Genomic DNA, 7,930 nt, shown 5'->3' on the forward strand with positions numbered 1-7,930 from the left:
GATAGATAAATAAATAATAAAACCAAAGTCACTTTAATTTACTCGTTCATTTATTGACATATTTTGCGTGCGTATCGGTGCCATTCAGCAAAGCGGTGTGTCTAGTCAGTTTGTACAGCGCGAGACCTCTTCCGTGTTGCATCAGGGTAACGATAGACCATTTTCAGCCTCATTCCCGCTAAAGATTTCGTTAATTAGGGCATTTTGAGTCACCCGCTTCCTGGTACCTCGGTAATCTTTTCCAATCCGCCGGTAATTCCTCCATTGTTACGGGAATTACTTTAGTGCCGGTCATTTCAGCAGCAGTAGTGTTGTTACGTAGGAGCACACACACACACACACACACACACACACACACACACACACACACACACACACACACACACACACACACACACACACACACACACACACACACACACACACACACACACATACCTAACAGCACCATAACCGTCATCACATCAGTAGCAGAACAAGTATGGGATATAATACCAATTAACTTAACACCTTTCCATGTAATTAATTAACACTGCCTCGGAAAGTAAAGGTGTCGAGAACAACTGATGTATTCTGCCTGCCTCTAACCAACCCCTCACCCAACTTGGCGACCCCCTGAAGTTCCACAATGCAAACTTTGGAGCGTTGAGAGAGAGAGAAGTGAAGAGAACGAAGTTAAGTGGTAACACGGACAAGAAAAACAAGGAAGCAAGATACGGCGAGTACGGGAAGACACAGCGTTAGGTGGGATTAGGTAGTTATCATGACGGAAATTTAATAGAGGAAGAGAAGTTAGGGGAAAAGCTGTATTATGTTCGGTTAGATAATCATGACTAAAAATGAACAAAATAGAGGAGGATGGGTTAGGTTAGGGGAATATGAGTTACGTTTGGTTTATAATGATCATAATGACGTAAAGATAACCAATGAAGATAAAGGAAAAAAAATATTAACTTATAGCAGGTTAGATGATTAGCATGATTAAAGGTGATAGATGAGGGAAAGGTTAAGTTAGGTTAGGGAAGGGTGGGTCAGGTCTGGTTGTATTATCATCATACTGACATACAGGTAACAGGTGGAAATGAATCATGGGGGAAACTATATTATGTTATGTATCATTGATAACTTGCTTATAATACATGAGGTTAGACTAAATTGGATTAGGTTAGATTAGGTTAGGGGAAGATGAAATTAAGTTTGGCTTTGTGCTTATCATAATGACGTATTCGTATTACATGTATTTATTAACTGTGACAGAACTTAATACACTCGCTCCCTCTGTGTTTTGTGTTTTCTCAATCTTAACTCCCCTGCTGATACTCTCTTCGTTAATCGGTTTTCTAGTTAGATTGGCAGCAGGTTTAAGATTGAATGGAAGTGCTGATTACAGTGAAATTTAGTGGAACAGGTCATCTTCTCTTCTGGACACTCTCCTATTTGGTGTTGCCGTTGTTTTGTTGTCATGAGCGCTGGCGTCACTGATGAGAGGGAAGAACAGGAAATGAGAGAGGGAAGGGATATAGCTGAAATGAGAGAGAGAGAGAGAGAGAGAGAGAGAGAGAGAGAGAGAGAGAGAGAGAGAGAGAGAGAGAGAGAGAGAGAGAGAGAGAGAGAGAGAGAACTTGATACATGCATCTTAAAAAAAAAAAAAGACAAGATACCATTTTTTAACACCACCACTAAACTAAAGAGTACATAAAAAGAAATGGAAGAAAAAGAACATAAAAATTATAATAATAATAATGATAATAATAATAATAATAATAATAATAATAATAATAATAACAGTAGCAGTAGCAGTAGTAATAGTAGTAATAATAATAATTATAGTAATGATAATGAAAATAATGAAAATAATAATAATAATAATAATAATAATAATAATAATAATAATAATAATAATAATAATAATAATAATTAATGATAATATGATAATAATAATAATGATAATATTAATGACAGCAGCAGCAGCAGCAGCAGCAGCAGCAGCAGCAGCAGCAGCAGCAACAGCAACAACAACAACAACAACAACAACAACAACGAAAAGAACAATAAAAACAAAAACAAAACAACAACAACAACAACAACAACAACCAACACCACTCGATGCTTTTACCAATTAACACCAGACACCAACAAACAACAACATGCCCCGCTGCCCCCACCACCCCCCCCCCAAAAAAAAGATGCTTTTCTTAATTACCACCAACCAAACACCACCACCACCACCACCACCACCACCACCACCACCACCACCACCACCACCACCACCACCACCATGAACCACAAGAATCACCAAATCTTTATCCCTCTTCCCTCTACAACGATCATTCCTCCTAAAACAATAACTTTCCTGTATATTAACAAACAACAATCTACTCATTATCTTCTTCAGTAATCTCTTCTTTAACTCTCCCTCCTGGACGAGCGGAAATAGTATCACACACACACACACTCTCTCTTTCTCTCTGACTCTCTCAAAGTATTATATTCCAATGGTATCTCGTCTGGTAAGGGGAAGGCGAGATCAAGGCAGTCTATCTTCCCTTCCCTTCCCTTCCCTTCCCTTCAGTCACTTCTGCATAACAAAGAACAAAGAAACAAGGAAGTAAAAGTCACTAGCGGGCAAACTGATAAATAATTTAGTAAGCATTAAGTATATACCCTTTTTTTCCTTTAAGTCTCTCTCTCTCTCTCTCTCTCTCTCTCTCTCTCTCTCTCTCTCTCTCTCTCTCTCTCTCTCTCTCTCTCTCTCTCTCTCTGAAAAGAAAGTACGTATTGTTATCGTGACCTTTGTTTTCTTTTTTTCTAAGGACATAACATGGACTATAATTTATACTATTATTACTATTATTATTATTATTATTATTATTATTATTATTATTATTATTATTATTATTATTGTCATTTTTGTTCCTGTTTTCCGATTTTTTTCTCTGTGTTTTCGATGTTTGTGTTGTCGTAATGTGTAATGTTTCCTTATAATAATTTGAAGTCTGTTACATTTATTAGTCTCTTAGTGGTGAGTTACAAGTGTGGGTTATTTTTGCGACGGAGTCAGGTAGTTTAGGTTGGCTTACGATGAAATTAAACGATTATAGAGGGACAGGTAGCAGGTGTTCACCGTATGTGAGTTTTTGTGTCCTGCACACACTAGTGTCATCTAGCTTTCTGTGGATGGCTGGATCTAAAATTGAAGTAACTTTTTGCTCCATATTGTTATTAGTTTCACAAATACAAGAGTATTGAACAAAGAAAAATTGGGATAGAATGAGATAAAATTGTATTAAATTATATTTGATATTTTTACTGGCTAACACCTGCGAATTCTTTGTGGCTAGGAGCTGTGTTCCCTCGTAAAAGTATAAATATTGTGTTAAAATGTAGGAAATCAAGTCAAAGTGCAGTCGTGGTCACAAGTAAGCTTGTGCTCTCAATTCTATTGTATTAAGAGTTTTTCGTCAGTATTAACTCTTGTGATCTACTGACAATCTTATAAGAAAGGAAAAGAAAAACTGATAACTGATAGTTTCCAATATATTAGAGGGATTAAGAACATGAGAGAACATAAACACAGTGAAATAGAGTGCAGAACATAACTCAATAATTGACTATGACTTTACCACGTATAAAATAACAAAGAATAATCTACCTCATTGAAAAGCCAAACACATCACATACGAGTTCCGCCGCATTTAGTTTGTTGTACAGCATAATAGTTCAGAAGATGGTAACAAAGTTAAACATTTCACTGCTATATGCAACTATTCACAACACTAAAACCACTACTTAAAATTTTAACAGTCACCAAAAGAGGCAAAACGAAGAGACTAGATTTTCCAATGTCTTGATAGCATAAAGTTTACAGGCAGCTTTAGAATAAAAAGGAAAGCCCTAGAATGGTTTGTGATGAAGGAACACTGTGCCGGATCACAGTAATGAGATAATCTAGGAGGATGTATAGGTAGCGGGAGACTGAAGAAGGAAGTATAGTACAACAAAACTCAAGTGGAAGAGAGTGGTCACGAGTCACATGAAGGTGGGGGTCGTGGAGATCAAGTGGAACAGAAGAGTGTGAGATTAGGTGGAAGAAGGATGGCAGGATTGAGGTGGAAGTCAGATGATGGTGGCGATGGTCAGGCGACAGGAAGGATCACGTGAAGAAAGAGGTCGATGAGGTCAAATGTGAGAGGAGCTGACTGGTGTTATATATAAGAGAAAAGGAAGGACCTGCCGGGGAAAAAAAAAAAAGACGTTAGATGCTAGAGAAAGGAGGCGTTGTTAGTTAGAATACAGAAATGAGACCAATCAGGTGGAGGAGATGGCGGAAATAGGGTAAGAGAATAGACAGGGGCGCCAGGTGCAGAAGGACGCGGTAGTCAGTGGAAGAGAGGGTCGTTAGGTGGATGACAGATGGAACAAAGGAATGGCAGATAAGTAAGGAGTGGAACAAAGATCAGGTGAAAGAGGGAAAGGATATCAGGTGAAGTCGAGTAAATCAGGTGGCAGAGGAGGGGGAGGGGGCGGTCAGGTGGAAGAAGGGGGAGGCAGGTGGAAGGAAGAAGCAGGGGAAGGGGGGCATCACGCTATATTATGTAGGACAAGCGTGACGAATGGCGCCCCTTATTCCAGCGTGATGGCATGATAACGAGATCGAGAATGAGACGAAGAAAAATATACAGGGAGAAAAGAAATAGATGGGGAAAAGAAAATGCTGGGTAAATATAGATATGAATGAAAAGAAAGTAATGAAAGAAGGAAGCCAGGGATGTGTAATGATGATGATGATGATGATGATAACGTAGACATTGTTATTGTTGCTATTATTATTATTATTATTATTATTATTATTATTATTATTATTATTATTATTATTATTATTATTATTATTACTATTATTATTATTATTATTATTATTATTAGTAGTAGTAGTAGATCAAGAACAACAAAAACAGACAACACTACCAACAACAACAGAATAACTAACATAACAACACAACACCACCACCGCTACCACCACCACCACCACCACCACCACAAATAAAACACAAACCTCAGCATTAATTAACACACAAGCAGCAACATTTCACAACGAACCGTCGCTACGCACTGGTACCCCGTCCCTACACACACGAGGGCCAGACACAGCACAGGGACACAACAAGCACACCGGAAGGAAGGCGAGGCGGAAAAAAATAGAAAGTCAACCCTGAACACTACTGGAATGTTAACACGTGGCTCTCCTGTGCTGGCTAATGATGTCAAGGTTAATGAGAGAGAGAGAGAGAGAGAGAGAGAGAGAGAGAGAGAGAGAGAGAGAGAGAGAGAGAGAGAGAGAGAGAGAGAGAGAGAGAGAGATATATTGTATTGTGATTTTGATTTTGATGTATTTATTCGAATTAATCATGACCTTAACCAAAAATTATTGTGGTTTTAAGCGTCTTTTGTAGTACGAGTATGGCAGGGAGGGAGTGGAAGCGATGAGGGAAGGAGTGAAGAGACCGTGAAATGCTAGTAATGATTATGGTGAGGATAAAGAAAAGAGTAATTATGTGATTATTAAAAACATCGGCATGCATCTCTATGAATTTAAATAAGCGAAAATGAAGCGGCTTATTTTTTATGTACTTGTTTTATTTATTTACTTATTTTATTGTTTTTTCAGTGGACAAGGCCATTTTAAGTTTGGGAAGGGAAATACGAGAGAGAGAGAGAGAGAGAGAGAGAGAGAGAGAGAGAGAGAGAGAGAGAGAGAGAGAGAGAGAGAGAGAGAGAGAGAGAGAGAGAGAGAGAGATATTGATTGGGGGGGAGCGAGGTAGGCTGGGTAGTTGGGAATCGGAAAAAAAGAAAGAGGACGGAAGGAAAGGGGAAGGGAGAGGGGGAAGATGAGAGGAAGATGAAGGGAATGGGGAGGAGGATGAGCAATACATCTAGCAGGCCTTGGTGACGTGTGGTGGCAGGCTGGGCTGTGTGCCGAGCCGGGCCAGTTTTCATGCTGGCCCAGGATGGCACGACGGGTCCCTCACGGAAGGTCGCTACACACACACACACGCACACACACACACACACACACACACACACACACACACACACACACACACACACACACACTTATAGGGAATTATTCTCGTGATATGCCACCACCACCACCACGAACATCAACAACAACAACAGTAGCAGCAACCTTAGTAATAACAGTATTAACAACAACAGCAGCAGCAGCTTTAGTAATAACAACAGTATTAACAAACAACAACAACAACAGCAAGAATAACACCTGCAATCACCACCACCACCACCACCACCCACCACCACCACCACCACCACCACCACTACTTCTACCACTGCAACAACAACAACAACAACCACAACAACAACACCGGCAACCACCACCACCACCACCACCACCACAACAACAACAACAACAACAACAAGAGGGACAAGAGCAACACCATTTCATATAATTTTCCTTCCGCTCCCTGTCATGAATCACGTAACTGATCACTATCAATTATCCTGTTAGCTTTCTGTCCACATGAAGGCCTGACGCTCTGTTGTGGCAGAGAGAGGCCTGTCGAAGCCTGACCTTAGGCAGTGTCGGGGAGAGACATCAATATGCCGGGGTTTAGATGCAATACACCTTTCGTAGCGATGGTCGTAGTAATATAATAGTGGTGTTTTAACCTTCTCTTTCCTCCTCCCACAGCCACGTGCCTCCTGAGGGCGTCAACATCTCCGTCACCGCCACCTACAGGCAGAGTGAGTAAAGCCCTCCTTGGTTTCCTCTTTCTCCCCAGTGACCTTCTAGACAGCTCTGATAACACGTACTTTTAGCGGAAGGATCAATTCTTCGTACTCTCCCTTGTTTGTTTGAGTGGCGGAACGTACAGCTGGTTCAAGATAATGCTGTGCTGGTCATCGTGATCACATCAGTTTGGGTTTGTAATTCTTTTCGCTACTAATTCAGTTATGGTGAATGCTTTTGCTTCAAGGTATTGCTCTGCTTGTCATCCGGGTCACAACTGCTTCCTTTTCTTATCCCTTAAATCTCCCATTAGTGATCAGGTTCTGAGGAAACGTTATCATTGAGGCAAGATGAGAGCTGTCTGATCTAGTTTGCACCACGGGCTGCAGATTCGTTGCCGTGATTGCAAGCCACCACGACATGAAAGGGTCATCATTAGTACTTGTCACGTTATACCCTCACGTACGAGTAATATACTCCTACATGCCGTAACTCAAATTACATTAACAAGAGCAACGAAGCCAACACGACAACAGAACTAATAAACTCAGCCAGTAACAACAACAGCAGCAGCAACAGAAAAAAAAAGGAACAATAACATAAAGAAAGATTAAGCAGTGACTGAAGCATTAACAATAAAAAAAAAAAAAAAATACATGTAACAGCAACAAAATAAACATGTAACAGTGAACACCAGTATCGCCAGCAAGACTCCAAACAACAAGAGTAGCAGCAGCAGCAGGAGCGGCAGCCCACAGAGAGGCCTCTAATCAATGGGTTAAGGGCGCCGTTCCACCGGTCATTGGTCCAAGCGACAACCCTTACTGGCTCTTCGCCCGCCGACCCAACCTCCCTCAATCTCCTTCACCCTCCCCCTACCTCCCCCAGCACTCCTCCGCTCCTCTGCTCCTCTGTCGCGTCGCCGATCTATTATCCCTTGTACGCCTTTGCCGCCCTCTTCGTCCCGTCTCCCTCTTCACCGCACGTCGACCTCACTCCGTGTTCTTAAATGCTTTGTTGTCTCACCAGGACTGCTTTTCTAAGGTCATAGAGGTGATTCGTCAGGTTCTCACAGATGTTTATCCCATTGATGATATAGGGTCTTTGTTAAACTATCACTGGAATCATGAAAACATCCCTGGAAATCTCAGTAACTTCAGTTGCTTCTTGCTCGAGGCAGTTTA

At 40.9% G+C, this 7,930-nt stretch overlaps 1 long non-coding RNA gene across 2 annotated transcripts in view; it reads left to right on the forward strand.

Moving 5' to 3' along the window:
- Positions 1 to 6,705: 6,705 nt before the first annotated feature.
- The window catches only part of LOC135099717 (uncharacterized), a 536,836-nt gene continuing 535,611 nt past the window's right edge, over positions 6,706 to 7,930 (forward strand). For both annotated transcript variants that reach the window (XR_010268311.1, XR_010268310.1), the window contains exon 1: positions 6,706 to 6,760. This is a non-coding gene — a long non-coding RNA (uncharacterized LOC135099717). The remainder of the gene's footprint in view (positions 6,761 to 7,930) is intronic.

This window comes from Scylla paramamosain, chromosome 4 (assembly GCF_035594125.1).
Source record: "Scylla paramamosain isolate STU-SP2022 chromosome 4, ASM3559412v1, whole genome shotgun sequence".
Classification (NCBI taxonomy): domain Eukaryota; kingdom Metazoa; phylum Arthropoda; class Malacostraca; order Decapoda; family Portunidae; genus Scylla; species Scylla paramamosain.